Here is a 21206-nt window from a genome sequence, read left to right as displayed (position 1 = left end):
GTGAATTCACAGAGGGCCAGCTATAGTAACTCAACGAGAGAGTAATGTCAAATGACAGTACAATTGACCAATCATATCTTCCCTCTAAATGTGTTAGGCTTCACGTGGAATGACTGGAGATGAGAACCCGCTATGCAAGCACTAAGACTGAAACAGTGGTGAAGTGTCAAAAATTGGCTTTATTTTAGACCAAGGCAGAGTTTAGGAGTTGGAGAGGACGCTGAAGGAGAATCCTGGAACCGAGGTTCAGACCGGGACGAGGAGCTCAGAGAGGCGAGACGAGGAGCAGGACAGACCAGGGAGGTGGTTGGACGTTGCAGGCGGAGCGGCAGGTGTGTGGATCTAGAACGGGACAGAAGCAGGGTTAGGAAGGCAAATCCTCTCACGAGGAGCATCAAAAGTTACTATGCAAAAAATGCTAAGTAGGCCTGGACGTTAGTTTACCACTGAAGAATAAACGAAGAACTGGCAAAGACTGAGGATGAGAACCAGGGTTTTAAGCAGTTGCAGGTGAGTAGTGGCATTCAGTGAGATGAACAACAGCTGGAGAGGTGTGGAGACGGAAATCCAAATATAGGTCAGGAAGACAGAAAGACACAAACACAGAGGACGAAAAAGAGGAAGGCCGCACTGCAGTGTTAATTTTGGCAGCTGTTTTTGATTTAGTCTTAGTCTTTAGACGAAAATGGTTATTAGTTTTAGTCACATTTTAGTCATTTCTATCCTTCATAGTTTTAGTCTAGTTTTAGTCGACGAAAACTAAAACCGTTTTAGTCGACGAAAACTAAAACCGTTTTAGTCAACTTTTAGTCAAAATGTTTTCTCTCTTTAAACCAATTCAGTTAGGCAAATACAGGTATCTGAAATTGGAATCAATGTGACAGTATCAAGTGTTTAAATTCGTAAAGCAACATTTCACTCTCTTAACACTTTACTTGTGTAATATCTAGGGATGGGTATCGTTAAGGTTTTCTACGGTACTACTAGTCTTATTGATACTGCTTATCGATCCGGTACTTTAACGGTATTCTTGTATTTACTTTTTGTTATTTTTTTTATGGAAAAACTAACAAATTGTTAACCGAATTAATTGCTTTATTTAAATTTGAAATAAATGAAATATATATAATTATGTTAAAATATTGTACTGTACTTGAGTAAAATGTTGAGGTACTTGTACTTTACTGGAGTATTTAAATGTGTTGCTATTGTGTACTTCTACTCCACAACATGCATTTAATAGCTTTAGTTACTTTACAGATGTTGATGAATGATGTGAAATCTAATCAAGTGTTAAATCAGACTTTAGTTCCACCTGGAGTAAATTCAGAAGCTACCCTGCAGTATACAAAGTCCTTCAAATTTGAAGGACTCCAGCATGTGTCCCTTCTGAACGCTCCGTCCCCGGCAGATCTCTGTGTGCCGCTGCAGCGTGTCTGTTAGGCCCCGCCCCCCCGGGCCCGCACACAGAGAGATACAGGGGCCGTTTCTCAATCGCGAGGATGCTTGCATTTTCCGCCACAGATAGCACATGTCTTCCGAGTTACTTCCTTCAGAAGCTAGGCAAGAATCATTCCTGGCATTCGGAAAACGAAGAGTGGAACAGGTTAGCAAGTGTGCAGGTGTGCGTCATATGAGAGGCCCCGCCTTACATTTTCCGCCACAGATTTGGGGAAATTGGTCCGTGCGCAAAGCACTGTGTTTGTTCTGTGATCCCATCATACAAACACTCCTCTGTGTTTCTGAAAGAGAAACAACGTGCACACTGCAGACGGAGGGTATCTATAGGGGGTAACCATAGACTGTAGGCTATATATAAATGGACGTAGTGTCCGTGACGTCACCCATAGGATTCTGCAGAGTTGCCAAGAAGCACTTAGTAGGCGGAGTTGGCCACTAACGCTTGACAGCGACGTCAGAGTCTAATCCCGCCTGCTCCAAATAAGGGCAAAGAGGCGGAGCGGAGGCGGGACTTGCTGCCTCCGAACTGGAATTAAACTGAGCGAGCTCAGGCTAAGAAGCAAAGCTAACATGAAATACATGCATACCAAGTTACTGCTAACAGTGTAGTTCCCCTATATAAATGTTACATTCATAATCAAATGATACAATCTGCAAGAGAATTAGCTATATTTTGTTATTCTTAATGCTTGTCATTCACACGTAAAGAAAATAAGTACCGATACATAGCAGAACAATTGTGGCGATGTTCAGCTTAATAAGCCTTGTTCAACATAATTTATTTAGCTAATACTACAGCAGGAGCACCAAGTCTGCGTTTCTCTGCATTCCTTGATCTCCAGTTATAACGACGGACTCCATCGCCCGGACCTAACGGAGTGGGCTAGCTCCGGGACGCCGGCTGGAGCTAGCCCCCTGCGGCTCCGTTAGCTCCGGCGGCCACCAATGGGATAATTGGGTCCCCTAGTAACATTTGCTCCCGTTTAGCATTATGGACGTCATAGCCATAGACCAGGGGTCGGCAACCTTTTTGATATGAAGTGCCATTTAAAAAAAAAATTGTTATCAGCGTGCCAACGATCGAGAATTATCAACGAGGGGGGTTGTTGAGGAGCTTGACGCTCGTCAGCTATCAGCAGTAGGGCGGGGGGAGCCTCGCTGCGGGGAAGCAGTGTGTGGACCTGTCAGCGCAACTTATGATGCCGAATTTAACAAACACATTTGAATAATTGGTTTAAACAGGATAATAATAAGGACGATCGTCCGTTCTGTGATTCTCCAGAACACACAAGTTATGATATTAGGGTCATGCAGAGTGAGATGAGATCGCTGTCCCTTTAAGAGAGAGAGAAAGAGGGGTGTGGCTTGTGCATGTTTGTTTGTGGATGGTAGAGCGATAGTGAGGGAACGTGTGTATTAGAGATGGCAAATCCGTATTCTTTTATGGACTTGGAGTCTTATGAGTCAGTCATTGAAGAGATCCGGAGTCATTTGAGTCATATGAGTCAGCATCACCAAGACAGTAGAAATCCTACCGGTGAAACCAAAAAGTTGTTGCCTTTCACGAGCATATTAAACTGATGTTATATTAACCTCCGCTACACAGTGCCTTTTGCTTTAATAAAACATGTTGATCACAAAAAAAAAGGGTTATTTTGTGATTTGGCGAATCTGAGTCTGCTGTTGACTCGTGCATGACGACGAGTCTGCTGGATCTCTGGATCTGCTGTTATACGGTTACGGCTCTGAGTCCGCACGAGTCTGCTATGTTTTGCACAGTGAGTCAGGATTTGCGAATCTCTGAGTCTGCTGTTGACTCGTGCATAATATAGGCAGATGGACTGGGGTACGTTTTAATGTTATTTTACATGTTATAAAGAGAGTAGCGAGTGACGCAATTGATAGTTTTAATTTGTACGTCACACCAGGTGTAGGACTCAAAGGACTCGGGTTAATGAAGAGGGGAGACTCGTCACGACCAGCTCATTTCTAGGATCCGGGTTAATGATCCGGATGAATCAGGACTCGCCCATCTCTCGTGTGTATGTTTCTGGAAGTGAAACGAGGAAGCAGAAAAACAGAGGTCTGTGATGTATTTTGTGAAACAGAAGAACAGCTAAATAAATGCAACGGCCTCCCAAGAAGAGCTCGCCTCTCTCCAGTCATTTAAGCTAAAGTGGGTTATTGAACCTGAAGCTTGTTGCTTCTGCCCTCCTCGACTACGGTCTGGGAGCCGACAGGAAAGTTCAACACACAGATGGCCAGTCCGCCCCTTTGTAGCATATTATTTCGATGAGAGATGAGCAGATCGCCACAGGGCTTTCAACTAAAGACACAGCCTCGCAAAAACTGCGGCATTTGTACAGCTCCTTATGGGTAGGCCTACTGCAATTTGTGAAGTGCTTTCCTCCGTGGTGAAACGATCAGCACTGCACCACGGAGGAAAGCGGCAGAAAGTCGCCTGGAGTTAAAGAGAGCGGGGCTGCGTTGCGTGCATGGCTGCCTTCTGCAGGTAACGGGGAGACGCGTTCTGGCGGGGGTCTCGTTCAGGATCCGAAAATACAATTTAAATATGTTGCACTCTTATTCCACTTATTCCTAGTGTGCCCCTGGTTACGGTGCCGCGTGCCAATGCTGGCACGCGTGCCAGGGGTTGCCGACCCCTGCCATAGACTATAAAAGTCTTACCCAAGGCTGAATCATAAACTAAAATGTATATGTATGTATAAAGGGTTACGTCCTTAGCTGGCTAATAAGTAACAAGCTAAGCTACCAAGCACACAAACACCTGTGAACGGGATTAACATGTATAATATTATCATTTTAGACTTCTTGGAAGTGCTGTTAGTACATTCGTAGTATTATTCATCCCGCTTCCATCACATTAGTATGCATAGAAAGTGACAGGTGCTGTGACAGGTCACACCTCTCCCTACTTATGCTAATGAGCTAAGTCCCGCCTCCCCTTTGTTCGAGGTGTGAGATCTCAAGTAGGTGTGATATCCCAAGTAGGTGTGAGATCCATCGATAGGAGGGGGGTGATGTGTATTCACAGGTGTGAAACGCCCCCACTGTTGCGCCTTATGGTGTATAATAAAAAATGTTTCAATCACATTAGTATGCATAAAAAGTGACAGGTGGGCCCGCCCCCAAGTCTATTAAAACAAAATGCCGCTTCCATCACATTAGTCTGCATAAAAGTGACAGAAGGGCCCGCCCCAATTATGTGATGTCAGAAGACCGAAGGGGTGGAGTGAGATAAAAAAAAAGAACCCCGTGCAGATAAAAAGCCAGTCATTTCCAATCATCAAGTCATCTTTCCAAAAAGAAAAAAATGGCCAAGAGACGCCTCGATATGGGTTTAATCAGCGAGACGCCTGTGACAACTTATCGCCATCCGTCCGGAGCGCCAATCAAGAAACGGATGCAGTGTCTGTGCCGGATTCAAACACCTCCGGTCGAAGATCTTGAAGAGAAATGGCTTCTGGAAAATGAACATGTTTGGGCATACGTATTCAACTATATGGCGAATGAACTGCATTTCTACAATCTGAAGAATGGAGAAATGTATGGACCCCACAGTGTTAAAGCGACGTTGACCTCAACAGATTGGGCTGTGTTAACTCTGGTGTCTTCCAGAGATCTCCACGCAACCATTGTATCGGAAGAAGTAGTGCATCAAGAAAACACCGTGGAACCAGCGGTGTACAAGATATGTGCAACAAAAAGCAAAGAAACCCAAACAAAAAGCGAGATCAAAGAAGAGTTTTCACCGTTACCCCTCAATGTGGAGGAAGAAGAAGGAAATATCCCCCCGCCGCCAGAAGTGAAAAGAGTCCTGACAAGCACCGTCTGGGAAACTAAAAGCGGACCATCTGGGCGATGGTATTACCGCGCAAGCCATTTGCTGACGCAGGGGGGAGGGGTTCTCTCTAAAACACAGTGTCCTGCCATCTCTCTCTGTTTCTGCTGATGTGTAAAATATACAAAATAACGTTTTATATACTTACTCTCTTGTTAAAAGGTGATGAAGTTTGTAGCGTAAGCCAGCCATCAGTGTTCTAGTTTTAAGGATCGAAGGATCCAATGTATTTTTAAATGGAGCAGAAATAGAACTAGTCTCCCAGTGCAAGTATCTTGAACAGGGAGTGTCATATTGGACTCGCACTTGACTTTTTAAGAAACATATCCAGAAAGTATCCAATACCATTAAATTCAACTTGCAACATTTTAAACAATTTAGATCTTTCTCTTAACTGTCAATGCTGCAAAGTCATACCTCCACTGTATGATTATATCCCACATTGAATACTGTTTTACAAACTGGTCGTTTGCTTGTGCCACACACCTGAAACCCATAGAACAGCTGTTCAAGAGAGCTATCCAGGTGTTTGACAGAAAGCCACAGTCATACCACCACTGTACCATCCTTGAATATGCTGCTCATGCTCTTTCTGCATATCATGTATTTATTTTTGCTGTATGTATATATATAAATGTCATGTTCTTATATGCTGTATGTGACGGGACTATAAATGGAAATTAGCTCAGAGCTAAAATCCGGCTCATTTACACTTGTAAGCATTATTTTTGTTTTAAAGTGTTCATCAATGTGCACTACGGTAGACCTGAAGAAAATTAAACATTAAAATATGTTATCGATGTCCCCATTCCCAGTTTGTTTAGGGAATAATTGCGATGTTTACTATGTTTTTGGTAGCTCTTAACAAAACAGAATTTTTGTAAAAGACTGCGACTCTAAAAGGCAAGTTTGTGATTTTAACAATGTTTCGATGAAACAATACATTATACAATATTACGAGTTTTTGCCATATTTTTAACACAATCTTTTTTTTTTCGTTGTAGGGCTTCAAGATATTTTGCATGTCATGCATAAACACGGTGTCATCTTTTCCTTGAAACTGACGTGCTGCCCGTTTTACAAAACAAGTTATTTTTCTGCTTCTTCATCCTCTGAATTTTCCTCCCCCGTCCCTCTTCCTTCAGCCAGCACAACAAGAATCAAGGTGGATCTGTGAAATGAAACACCTTTTCCCAAAGCGTGACTTCCCTATTGAGAGCATGCATCTAGGGCAGTAGGGTCTAAACCAATTGGCCAGATATACTAACATGCAGAACGTATGGTATGTTTGAAGACTAACCATTTATCCAGTTCAAGCTGTCTTTAAGATGTGACATTGCGCTCTGACTATCCCCTGTAAAATCTTGACAAACTATTACTTATTCTTAAATTTGACCTCTTGCTGCTTGGTTGAAAATGATAGATGAAAAAATAACTTTTAAAAAAAAGACTCAAACAGCGAGGGACATTATACTGGTGAAAAAACTCTCAACGACGATGTTCAGTAAACGATCAATCAAAATCGAAGGATCCAATGTATTTTTAAATGGAGCAGAAATAGAACTAGTCTCCCAGTTCAAATATATTGAACAGGGAGTGTCATATTGGAACTCGCACTTGACTTTTTAAGAAACATATCCAGAAAGTATCCAATACCATTAAATTCAACTTGCAACATTTTAAACAAATTAGACCTTTTTCTTAACTGTCAATGCTGCAAAGTCATACCTCCACTGTATGATTCTATCCCACATTGAATACTGTTTTACAAACTGGTCGTTTATTTTGTGCCACACACCTGAAACCCATAGAACAGCTGTTCAAGAGAGCTATCCAGGTGTTTGACAGAAAGCCACAGTCATACCACCACTGTACCATCCTTGAAAATCACAATTTCTTGAGTTTTTGACATTTTTATGTCTTTTAAAAGTATGTTTTTAAAAAAAAAAAATATTTACATGGGCTGGCCCCCCTCCCCTTGGGGGAATTCATCCACAGAAAACACACTGGACGCAGCACTAGGTCAGAAACCAGAGGAGACTGTGAAGTCCACCACAGACGGACGACCTTTGGACAAAATGTCCTCTCCATTAAAGGCAGCTCATTGTGGAATAGCCCCCCAACTGAGATACGGGATTGTCCCACTCTCAATAGTTTTAAAGGTCAACTTAAAGAATGGTTGAGCAACAAACAGACGTGCAATCACCGCTAAATAAATGCACTTTAACACAGGGGTATCTCCTCTTGCACTTTATGTAGCGCTTTTATCTGATCTTGCACTTTATATATCATAGCTGCTACATTGTACTGCCATGTGATAAATGCTTGTATGCTGCTCATGCTCTTTCTGCATATCATGTATTTTATTTTTGCTGTATATATATAAATATAAATGTCATGTTCTTATATGCTGTATGTGACGGGACTACAGATGGAAATTAGCTGAAAGCTAAAATCCGGCTCATTTACACTTGTAAGCATTATTTTTGTTTTAAAGTGTTCATCAATGTGGTAGCCCTGAAGAAAATTAAACATTAAAATATGTTATCGATGTCCCCATTCCCAGTTTGTTTTGGGAATAATTGCGATGTTTACTATGTTTTGGTAGCTCTTAACAAAACAGAATTTTTGTAAAAGACTGCGACTCTAAAAGGCAAGTTTGTGATTTTAACACTGTTTCGATGAAACAATACATTATACAATATTACGACTTTTTGCCATATTTTTAACACAATATACAGGACTGTCTCAGAAAATTAGAATATTGTGATAAAGTTCTTTATTTTCTGTAATGCAATTAAAAAAACAAAAATTTCATACATTCTGGATTCATTGCAAATCAACTGAAATATTGCAAGCCTTTTATTATTTTAATATTGCTGATTATGGCATACAGCTTAAGAAAACTCAAATATCCTATCTCTAAATATTAGAATATCATGACAAAGTATACTAGTAGGGTGTTCAACGAATCACTTGAATCGTCTAATTAACTCGAAACACCTGCAAGGGTTTCCTGAGCCTTGAAAAACACTCAGCTTGGTTCAGTAAACTAAATCACAAGTATGGGGAAGACTGCTGATCTGACTGCTGTCCAGAGGACCGTCATTGACACCCTCCATCAGGAGGGTAAGACACAAAAAGAAATTTTTCAAAGAGCAAGCTGTTCACAGAGTGCAGTTTCAAAGCACATCCACAAAAAGTCTGTTGGAAGGGGGAAATGTGGCAGGAAACGCTGCACAACCAAGAGAGATGACCGCAGCCTTAACAGCATTGTGAAGAAGAGTCGCTTCCAGAATTTGGGGGAGCTTCAAAGACAGTGGACTGAAGCTGGAGTCCAGGTATCAAAAGTCACTGTTCACAGACGTGTCCGGGAAATGGGCTACAATAGCCGTATTCCCATGGTCAAGCCACTTCTGAACTCAAGACAACGGAAGAGGCGTCTGACTTGGGCTAAGGAAAAGAAGCACTGGACAGTTGCACAGTGGTCCAAAGTCCTCTTTTCAGACGAAAGCAAGTTTTGTATTTCATTTGGAAGTCAAGGCGCCAGAGTCTGGAGAAAGGCTGGAGAGGAGCAAAATCCAAGTTGCTTGAAATCCAGTGTGAAGTTCCCACAGTCAGCGATGGTTTGGGGAGCCATGTCAGCTGCTGGTGTTGGTCCACTGTGTTTCATCAAGCCCAGAGTAAATGCAGCTGTGTACCAAGAGATTTTAGAGCACTACATGCTTCCGTCTGCTGAAAAGCTCTATGGAGATGAAGAATTCATTTTCCAGCATGATCTGGCACCTGCCCACAGTGCCAAAACCACCAGTAACTGGTGTACTGACCATGGCATTACTGTCCTCGATTGGCCTGCAAATTCCCCTGACCTGAACCCCATAGAGAATATGTGGGGTATTGTGAAGAAGAAGCTGAAAGACATCAGACCCAACAATGCTAATGAGCTAAAGGCCGCTATTGAAGCATTCTGGGCATCCATAACACCTCAGCAATGCCACAGGCTGATTGCCTCCATGCCACGCCGCATTGATGCAGTAATCCGTGCAAAAGGATTCCCAACCAAGTACTGAGTGCATTAATGGACATTTTCAAATGTTTGATTGTGTTTTGCTGTTATAAATCTTTTTTTTTTACTTGGTCTGAGGAACTATTCTAATTTTTTGAGATAGGATTTTTGAGTTTTCTTAAGCTGTATGCCATAATCAGCAATATTAAAATAATAAAAGGCTTGCAATATTTCAGTTGATTTGTAATGAATCCAGAATGTATGACATTTTTGTTTTTTTAATTGCATTACAGAAAATAAAGAACTTTATCACAATATTCTAATTTTCTGAGACAGTCCTGTACTTGTACCTTTTTTTTTTGTGGTTTTAGGGCTTCAAGATATTTTGCATGTCATGCATAAACACGGTGTCATCTTTTCCTTGAAACTGACGTGCTGCCCGTTTTACAAAACAAGTTATTTTTCTGCTTCTTCATCCTCTGAATTTTCCTCCCCCGTCCCTCTTCCTTCAGCCAGCACAACAAGAATCAAGGTGGATCTGTGAAATGAAACACCTCTTCCCAAAGCGTGACTTCCCTATTGAGAGCATGCGTCTAGGGCAGTAGGGTCTAAACCAATTGGCCAGATAAACTAACATGCAGAACGTACGGTATGTTTGAAGACTAACCATTTATTCAGTAAAAGCTGTCTTTAAGATTTGACATTGCGCTCTGACTATTTCCCGTAAAATGGTGACAAACTATTACTTATTCTTAAATTTGACCTCTTGCTGCTTGGTTGAAAATGATAGTTGAAAAATAACTTTAAAAAAAAAAGACTCAAACAGCGAGGGACATTATACTGGTGAAAAAAAACCTCTCAATTCTACAGATGACTCCCCCTACACTCAATGCAATAAGTCCCTCCCTCCACTCAGCAAAGCATCTAAAACTAAGGACCCCACTAAGACGACAGTTTGAAAACTAGCCATGGATCTGAGAAAAACCAAGTCTCCCCCCGTGAGTTGCAGCCAGGAACAAACTCCTGGACTACCATCATCACCACCATTCTGGACACCCGAATCTTGCAGTACTACTGCTGCTTGTTTTGCTCCTTGGGCCAAGACGTCTCTGTTTATGGACACAGTGAAATCAGTGTTGGTTGATATTGTGGAGGGGGTGATACATCGGTAAAGAGAAGAAATATGCAACGGATGCGGAGTCAGTCACCCCGGCCAGAGGCAACACGATTGTCTGAATGACATGCCCGATTTTTTCTTCAGAAACAATTACAACGCGTTAATGAAAAGACTCTGGGTCACCGACTTCATTACTGAGATCGACCAGACTCCTATTGATAAAGAAATTTTCACGGGTGATTGGAGGATCCAAGGCGCTTCGGAGGCTTTTCTGCACAATCTCAAAAATTGTAGACGCCTCAAGGAGAGACTTGAAAAGATCCATGCCGAGTTGGATGGAGAAGAAGAAGACTAATAACCTGCGGTTGGTTGAAGCCAGGGATTTTTTCTTTTCCGATACATTGACTTTTTCTTTAAAGTAAAATAAAAATGGGGAACTACTATGCAAAACGCTCGGTATATATTGATCAGAATGTAGTCAATACCCTTTTAATAAGTGTGGTGATGAGGACGATTGAAAACAGAGTGAATAGTGATCCCCGCGTAAACAGAATGGCTGAAGTTTGTAAACTGGAAGACATTTTGGATATCGTTCGTTCTGGCAGTACTATTCCTGGTCATTGGGAAATGATTGTAAACGAAACATTTAAAGTGGTCCTGGAATCTTCATTTTCCGAAACATTCTGTAACATTACCGAAGAAATGAAACAAACATCAAAAGTGTATCATGTGCTCTCATTGTATGCTCTGTTTGTAGATGTAATGCATCTTTGTGTCAAAAACAGCATACACATGAATATTTTGACTGAAGTGAAAAAACTCCATCATGATATTTCCAGTAATCTGGGGAATTCTAAGCTGGAGACGGTCCTGGGGATGTTACAATCAGTATAACTATTGATTTTGTGTGTGAAAATGTTTAAATGTAAATAGGACATTTTTTTTTTAAATAAAGAAAAGTGTTTTTTACATTTTAAAAACTGTCTTCATTATAGCAAGGGGAGCGTGTCTGATACATGTGAATTACAGTCCTTCACATGCACTGTTGTCTTCATTATAACAAGGGGAGGGTAACAGTGAAGATGTATGATACATGTGTATTGAAACGTGCATATTATACCCCCACAGAAACACTGAAACACCGACACACAGAAACACTGAAACACAGAGACACAGAACTACAGAAACACAGAACCACAGAGACACAGAAACACAGAAACACAGAAACACAGAAAACACAGAAACACAGAAACACAGAAACACAAAAACACAGAGAAACACAGAAACACAGAAACACAAAAACACTGAAACACCGACACACCGAGACACAGAACCACAGAACCACAGAAACACAAAAACACAGAAATACAGAAACACAAAAACACAGACACAAAGAAAACACAGAAACACAGAAACACAAAAACACAGAAACACCGACACACAGAAACACAGAAAACACAGAAACACAGAACCACAGAAACACAGAAACCTAGAAACACAAAAAACACAAAAACACTGAAACACCGACACACAGAAACGCCGAAAACACTGAAAACACAAAAAACAGGCTTGTGTGCTAGTATGGTTTTTGAATAAACAGATCAGTATTTTAAAAAGTCGATGGGAGGCTGATACTATTTGACTATTTGTGTCGGTGTTTCTGTGTTTTTGTGTTTCTGTGTTTCTGTGTTTTCTTTGTGTCTGTGTTTTTGTGTTTCTGTGTTTTTGTGTTTCTGTGGTTCTGTGGTTCTGTGTCTCGGTGTGTCGGTGTTTCAGTGTTTTTGTGTTTCTGTGTTTCTGTGTTTCTCTGTGTTTTTGTGTTTCTGTGTTTCTGTGGTTCTGTGTCTCGGTGTGTCGGTGTTTCAGTGTTTTTTGTGTTTTTGTGTTTTTGTGTTTCTGTGTTTCTGTGTTTTCTGTGTTTCTGTGTTTCCATGTTTCTGTGTTTCTGTGTTTCTGTGTCTCTGTGGTTCTGTGTTTCTGTGTTTCTGTAGTTCTGTGTCTCTGTGTTTCAGTGTTTCTGTGTGTCGGTGTTTCAGTGTTTCTGTGGGGGTATAATACGCACGTTTCAATACACATGTATCATACATCTTCACTGTTACCCTCCCCTTGTTATAATGAAGACAACAGTGCATGTGAAGGACTGTAATACACATGTATCAGACACGCTCCCCTTGCTATAATGAAGACAACAGTTTTTAAAATGTAAAAAACAATTTTTTTTTATTTAAAAAAAAAATGTCCTATTTACATTTAAACATTTTCACACACAAAATCAATAGTTATACTGATTGTAACATCCCCAGGACCGTCTCCAGCTTAGAATTCCGCAGATTACTGGAAATATCATGATGAGTTTTTTCACTTCAGTCAAAATATTCATGTGTATGCTGTTTTTGATGGATGCATTACATCTACAAACAGAGCATACAATGAGAGCACATGATACACTTTTGATGTTTGTTTCATTTCTTCGGTAATGTTACAGAATGTTTCGGAAAATGAAGATTCCAGGACCACTTTAAATGTTTCGTTTACAATCGTTTCCCAATGACCAGGAATAGTACTGCCAGAACGAACGATATCCAAAATGTCTTCTAGTTTACAAACTTCAGCCATTCTGTTTACACGGGGATCACTATTCACTCTGTTTTCAATCGTCCTCATCACCACACTTATTAAAAGGGTATTGACTACATTCTGATCAATATATACCGAGCGTTTTGCATAGTAGTTCCCCATTTTTATTTTACTTTAAAGAAAAAGTCAATGTATCGAAAAAGAAAAAATCCCTGGCTTCAACCAACCGCAGGTTATTAGTCTTCTTCTTCTCCATCCAACTCGGCATGGATCTTTTCAAGTCTCTCCTTGAGGCGTCTACAATTTTTGAGATTGTGCAGAAAAGCCTCCGAAGCGCCTTGGATCCTCCAATCATCCGTGAAAATTTCTTTATCAATAAGAGTCTGGTCGATCTCAGTAATGAAGTCGGTGAGCCAGAGTCTTTTCATTAACGTGTTGTAATTGTTTCTGAAGAAAAAATCGGGCATGTCATTCAGACAATCGTGTTGCCTCTGGCCGGGGTGACTGACTCGGCATCCGTTGCACATTTCTTCTCTGTACCGATGTATCACCCCCTCCACAATATCAACCAACACTGATTTCACTGTGTCGATAAACAGAGACGTCTTGGCCCAAGGAGCAAAATAAGCAGCAGTAGTACTGCAAGATTCGGGTGTCCAGAATGGTGGTGATGATGGTAGTCCAGGAGTTTGTTCCTGGCTGCAACTCACGGGGGGAGACTTGGTTTTTCTCAGATCCATAGCTAGTTTTCAAACTGTCGTCTTAGTGGGGTCCTTAGTTTTAAATGCTTTGCTGAGTGGAGGGAGGGACTTATTGCGTTGAGTGGAGGGGGAGTCATCTGTATAATTGAGAGTTCTTTCACCAGTATAATGTCCCTCGCTGTTTGAGTCTTTTTTTTAAAAAGTTATTTTTCAACTATCATTTTCAACCAAGCAGCAAGAGGTCAAATTTAAGAATAAGTAATAGTTTGTCACGATTTTACAGGGGATAGTCAGAGCGCAATGTCACATCTTAAAGACAGCTTGAACTGGATAAATGGTTCGTCTTCAAACATACTATACGTTCTGCATGTTAGTTTATCTGGCCAATTGGTTTAGACCCTACTGCCCTAGACGCATGCTCTCAATAGGGAAGTCACGCTTTGGGAAGAGGTGTTTCATTTCACAGATCCACCTTGATTCTTGTTGTGCTGGCTGAAGGAAGAGGGACGGGGGAGGAAAATTCAGAGGATGAAGAAGCAGAAAAATAACTTGTTTTGTAAAACGGGCAGCACGTCAGTTTCAAGGAAAAGATGACACCGTGTTTATGCATGACATGCAAAATATCTTGAAGCCCTACAACCACAAAAAAAGATTGTGTTAAAAATATGGCAAAAAACTCGTAATATTGTATAATGTATTGTTTAATCGACACAGTGTTAAAATCACAAACTTGCCTTTTAGAGTCGCAGTCTTTTACAAAAATTCAGTTTTGTTAAGAGCTACCAAAAACATAGTAAACATCGCAATTATTCCCAAAACAATCTGGGAATGGGGACATCGATAACATATTTTAATGTTTAATTTTCTTCAGGGCTACCGTAGTGCACATTGATGAACAGTTTAAAACAAATATAATGCTTACAAGTGTAAATGAGCCGGATTTTAGCTCTGAGCTAATTTCCATCTATAGTCCCGTCACATACAGCATATAAGAACATGACATTTATATATATACAGCAAAAATAAATACATGATATGCAGAAAGAGCATGAGCAGCATATTCAAGGATGGTACAGTGGTGGTATGACTGTGGCTTTCTGTCAAACACCTGGATAGCTCTCTTGAACAGCTGTTCTATGGGTTTCAGGTGTGTGGCACAAGCAAACGACCAGTTTGTAAAACAGTATTCAATGTGGGATAGAATCATACAGTGGAGGTATGACTTTGCAGCATTGACAGTTAAGAAAAAGGTCTAATTTGTTTAAAATATTGCAAGTTGAATTTAATGGTATTGGACACTTTCTGGATATGTTTCTTAAAAAGTCAAGTGCGAGTCCAATATGACACTCTCTGTTCAAGATACTTGCACTGGGAGACTAGTTCTATTTCTGCTCCATTTAAAAATACATTGGATCCTTCGATCCTTAAAACTAGAACACTGATGGCTGGCTTACGCTACAAACTTCATCACCTTTTAACAAGAGAGTAAGTATATAAAACGTTATTTTGTATATTTTAAACATCAGCAGAAACAGAGAGAGATGGCAGGACACTGTGTTTTAGAGAGAACCCCTCCCCCCTGCGTCAGCAAACGGCTTGCGCGGTAATACTATCGCCCAGATGGTCCGCTTTTAGTTTCCCAGACGGTGCTTGTCAGGACTCTTTTCACTTCTGGCGGCGGGGGGATTTTTCCTTCTTCTTCCTCCACATTGAGGGGTAACGGTGAAAACTCTTCTTTGATCTCGCTTTTTGTTTGCGTTTCTTTGCTTTTTGTTGCACATATCTTGTACACCGCTGGTTTCACAGTGTTTTCTTGATGCACTACTTCTTCCGATAAAATGGTTGCGTGGAGATCTCTGGAAGACACCAGAGTTAACACAGCCCAATCTGTTGAGGTCAACGTTGCTTTAACACTGTGGGGTCCATACGTTTCTCCATTCTTCAGATTGTAGAAATGCAGTTCATTCGCCATATAGTTGAATACGTATCCCCAAACATGTTCATTTTCCAGAAGCCATTTCTCTTCAAGATCTTCGACCGGAGGTGTTTGAACCCGGCACAGATACTGCATCCGTTTCTTGATTGGCGCTCCGGACGGATGGCGGTAAGTTGTCACAGGCGTCTCGCTGATTAAACCCATATCGAGGCGTCTCTTGGCCATTTTTTCTTTTTGGAAAGATGAATTGATGATTGGAAATTACTGGCTTTTTATCTGCACGGGGTTCTTTTTTTTTATCTCACTCCACCCCTTCGGTCTTCTGACATCACATAATTGGGGCGGGCCCTTCTGTCACTTTTATGCATACTAATATGATGGAAGCGGCATTTTGTTTTAATAGACTTGGGGGCGGGCCCACCTGTCACTTTTTATGCATACTAATGTGATTGAAACATTTTTTATTATACACCATAAGGCGCAACAGTGGGGGCTTTTCACACCTGGGAATACACATCACCCCCCTCCTATCGACAGATCTCACACCTACTTGGGATATCACACCTACTTGAGATCTCACACCTCGAACAAAGGGGAGGCGGGACTTAGCTCATTAGCATCAGTAGGGAGAGGTGTGACCTGTCACAGCACCTGTCACTTGCTATGCATACTAATGTGATGGAAGCGGGATGAATAATACTACTTACATTCAAGCGCACAGCACACAATATTCCCTAAAAGGCACAATCACCACGAACACGGCTAAAGCTAAAGGGTCAAGTACAGTACTATGACTAACTAACGTTGTAGCCTCTATGGTTGTAGCCTAGCAGAGTGGACAAGTTGCTGTTAGCTGACAGTGAGGCATGTACATGTCCATCAAAGTGACCACGCCCTAATTTATGCAAAAACGTTAAGACCTAATATAAATAAAAGGGTCGTGTTAAAAAACAATTCACTGACAGATTCATAATCATGAAGGTGGAATCTAACTATATCGATAATAATATTTATTGCATCCATGGGTAGAAACCATAGACTGTATATATAAATGGACGTAGGGTCCGTGACGTCACCCATAGGATTCTGCAGAGTTGCCGAGAAGCCCTTAGTAGGCGGAGTCGGCCACTAACGGCTCGACAGTGACGTCAGAGTTCAACTCCCGCCTACTCCAGCCTGCTCCAAATAAGGGCAAAGAGGCGGAGCCGAGGCGGAGCCGAGGCGGGACCTCCTGCCACCGAGCTGAAAGTTCCAGAGCTAGCTGAAGCTACCAAGCTAGGCTAACATGCTCCCCATCTGCACACTGCAGTGGCATTTTACGTTTCTAAGGTAAGCGGACATGAAACTATTCAGCAAAACTATAAATAATAATCTAAGTTATTGAGTTTTTAGCATAATACTTCAGAATCTTAAAATCCCATTTGTAGGCTATGCAATTGTGCTAAATTCAACACTGGAATCAAGCAAATATTAATATGTTTGCATGACATTAGTTATTTATATTTTGATATCACTTAATTATACATTTAATACATTTAAGTCAAGATAAGGTACATGTGATGGTAGCTAGTTAGTGCTCTTACCTGTGAGGCCTCCTCCAAACAGCATAATAACCAGACTGTATCATTAAAACTAAGTACCAGTTCTAGATCCTTGACTTTAGACAAACAATTCAAAAGACAACATGTATTTAAAGACCAATCTTTATTTGAATTTGCCTCTTAACCTGATATATTAGTTAGACAGTAATAGTATTGACAATCTAAAAAAACTGAGCAACTCAACAGTAAACTTTATGTTTCTTATTGTCTAAAGCAGGGGTTTTCAAAGTGTGGGAAGGTGAGCCTCCCCTCAGAGAACATAAGAACAGCCGCGCCCCCCCTCCCAATTATTATTGCTGTTATTATTATTATTGTTGCTATAATGCAGGGGTATTCAATTGCATTTCAAAGAGGTCCAGTAAGAGAAAATGTAATGAAATGCTCTGTTTTCGCTGTCTACCTTCCGCCATTTGAAATTACTCCGACTGTTTCTCTCCTCTTGTCGTGTCTCTGTGTGTGTTTGAATCCATCGTGCTGACTGCACCGATTTGATTGGCTGAGTAGCGTCACCTCCTTAAAACATTAAACAATAACTTTTTAAAACCTTTTTATTTTTATGTTTTAAACATATTGTATAAAACTCCCCCAATACTTGGACTATTCCTTGCACCCCTCTAGAATAAGCCCGAATGGTCTCAACCATATTGCATCAGTAACGTGCACTTGTTATTATAACAAGATCGCAAGGACACTGGTAGCGATCGGAAAATTGAGTGTTGTTCAGTTTGTGTGTTGTGGAACATCCGTGTGCGTGCATGAAAATATACCACACACCCAATTACAATTGGATGTTCAATTCACTACCCTGGAAGTTAATACAGTTGTTAAAGTTTGAACAGCCTGTGGACAGCCGTTCTTCCTTGCATGTCAGTCGCCGACACCTTCTTACAGAGGACAGGCACATCTAGCTGCAGCACGACCCGTATATTTCCGCACGCCGTGTTCTCAAGACATATATTTTTTAACATTTTCAACATGGTGGATAAATCCTTATATGCTCCCGGTAACACACTGAACGTCAACTTTGCCTCCTTATTACACTCACTCCTACTTTAGTGGGAACAATGAGTCTGCGTCTTTGATGCACACAGGAATAAACGCAGATCATCCTCTGGCTGCAGCCTTTACCGGTACTTGCTTTTGATCAAAGTCAATGCGGAAAACCTGCACTCACACAGGTAGGTGGAGGTGAAGGGAATGAGCACTTTTACAGCCTTTTTGGCGAGTTGGGGGAACTCGGTCTCCACAGACAGCCACAAGTGGGCAAGTGTCACTTTACTCCTCTTTTTCTCGTTCTTTTGTGTCCCACGCTGCGCCTCCCCTGAAGCTCTCTGGCGCCCCCCAGGGGAGGCGCGCCTCACACTTTGAAAACCGCTGGTCTAAAGCATTTGTTATTTTCATTTTCCCCCTCTCATATTCAGTGTGGACGGATTAAACAGCGTGGTGTCCAGAAAACTGCAGAGACTTCAGGGAGAAACCTCCGTGTGATGGACGTCCTGTCTGTTGGTTTGGAGAGGACTGAGGGTCTTTCCTCTGTGAGGAGGACCAGGCCTGATGGAGGAGCCCATGCTGGGCAAAGCTGATACCAACTGCACAGGCCTAGTCTGTCACTTTATTTGACTAAATGTGTTTACTTATACATTTAATAGTTTTACACCTTCTGTCCATACTTGCTTTTTATTTAAAAAATGTTTGATTAAGTTTTGGTTCACATTTCAATAAATTATATTTGTATTTGCACTCCTTTTGTCCATTATTCTTACTGAAAATGTTAGATTACACATTCACATCTGACTGAAGATTGGCCCCATTTATTTGTGACGTTGCAAACTCTGCGGTACAAGGCACAAGTGATGTGAAGCTCATAAAGCGAGGCAAATAGAGATAATCAGCTGATGGAGTGTAGATGTGGAAATAGGTGCATTCGATCAGCTGACTGTTTTTACAATAAAAGTAGTTTCTTACTGTACTGGTCTTAAAATCTCATAGCATCAGCTTTTAATTTTCCACTTGGATGTTCTTCTTGACCCTCAGAGAAGGAGAAAATGTCGTGTCTTTCAGGCATGTCCTTTCCTAACAAAAATGACAGGAAACATAAAACATATTATTGCAGAACAAGTGTATTATTTATGAAAGCGGTGTGTTTGTGTGTTTAGGGGCTGTAGATATAATTATTTTGTAATTGTAATGTTTTTTTTTATTTCAACAGTGAGCTACAAAGACAATCAGATTATGAATGGAAAGTATGAAGTTCATCAACATTGAAATGTATGTTATTATCAAAATAATATTTAACTGTTATCAAAACGTAGTGCAACTGTAGAAGCTTGCTCTGTTGTCTCACTGAAAGAATAACTTTTACCACGTTTTTTACAGACAATATTGAGAGATAAATAGTAGCAGTTGTCACTATGTGTTAAATATCTTTGCCTTCAATACATTACATTAGAAAGCTGACAAAATCATATTGCTTGTTAACATCTAAATGTAAATTTTTGCACAGAAAACACCCTCAACTTCACTGGTGTGTAGGTGATCTAGTATTGTTTAATAGAATGTATATCAGTGTATTAAAGTCAATACTTCATTCATTTAAACCAATATCTTTTTTGATTCTTTGTACAGTATGAAAAAAAGAGTCTTTATACCTGTGCTGAAGTTCACTGCTGTGAGGAGTCCAGTTCTGTCTCTCACTCTCTGGTCCAGCCTGTCTGCATCACCTGGACACCTTAAACAAACAGATATATATGTAAAGTACCATGTGTACAAACTAGACCCTCCAGAAAAACGCGATTCTGCGATCACAGAATTTACCGCAAAATCAGCAAAATGGCGCAGATTTTTAAAAGGCCGCATATTTATCAAAAGGCCGCATAATCCCCGCATTTTTCCACACAAAGTTGAGGAAAAAAAAAGTTAACTCTTCTTGACGTGACGTCATCAGCTCGCGCATCACAGAATGTAAACAACACTGTATAGAGTGAAGGTGTGGAGCTCACACGATAGAGAAAACACCAAGATGAAAAAATCTAATCCATCTCATTTAACGACGAACATTTCAACTAAAGACCGGGCAAAAAGTGGGGGGAAACTATTCTGCACCCCGTGCAACTGTGTGTTGGAGCATAAGAGAAAATCGACGGTGACGACCCACTTTGATTCATTCAAACATTCGAAAATGCTTTCTGCTGCTGCGGACAAGAAAGCCAAACAACTCACGTTCACCGAGGCATCAACCTCCAAAACCCTTTCGAGGGTTACAAAAAACGAAGTGAGTAGCCTACAAGATTGAAGCTGGTCAGATAACGAAGGAGTAAATTAAAACAGAATGAGGCGGAGAAGTGTGTGTGTGTGTGTGGGGGGGGGGTGTGTGTGTGTGTGTGTGTGAGAATAAAATAGCCCAATTGCTTTTACAATAAATAAACATTGAATGTGTTTAATTGAATAGTAAAGGGGTTTAACGTTAGTGGCAGGTTGTGTGTGAGAGAGAATAAATAAGACAGCCCAATATTTTTTTTTAATTGTTATTCTTTTTCCCCGCATATTTAGCATATTTCGCAACTTTCCGCATATTTCGCAACTTCCCACAATTTCACCGCATAAAATCACATAAAAACCCTGCATGTTTAATCGCATAATCAAGGATTTTAGCCCGCGTTTTTCTGGAGGGTCTAACAAACAATATAACTGATTCTCTTCTATTGAACATGTTGGATTGTGTATTTTCCGAGTCAGGGTCCTTTTTACTTTACTGTAACTTTGGAAGTTGTGTTACCAATGCTTACTGTTTATGTGATACCCATTTGGTAATGCAATTCATAAAAACAACAAGGTTTGTGTTCGTTCTTCAGATGACTGTGACGTTAACGTGTAAGCTCAATAATGAACTCCAGCTCAACCAACCATATTGTAATATCTAAGTAATCATCTTGAAATATGACATTA

The 21206-nt window shown here is 40.7% G+C and overlaps 1 long non-coding RNA gene across 1 annotated transcript; it reads right to left on the bottom strand.

Annotated features, from left to right (window-relative positions):
- Positions 1 to 210: 210 nt before the first annotated feature.
- On the bottom strand, positions 211 to 20029 carry LOC307040733. Its single transcript, XR_013808583.1, has 3 exons — positions 19910 to 20029; positions 19227 to 19334; positions 211 to 342 (listed from the first exon to the last, which is right to left on the bottom strand). It is a non-coding gene; the product is annotated as an uncharacterized lncRNA (long non-coding RNA).
- Between the last annotated feature and the right edge of the window lie 1177 nt (positions 20030 to 21206).

The sequence above is a fragment of the Notothenia rossii genome (genome assembly GCF_949606895.1).
Source record: "Notothenia rossii genome assembly, chromosome: 5".
Taxonomy (NCBI): domain Eukaryota; kingdom Metazoa; phylum Chordata; class Actinopteri; order Perciformes; family Nototheniidae; genus Notothenia; species Notothenia rossii.
This window is presented reverse-complemented; position numbering and strand designations above follow the sequence as displayed.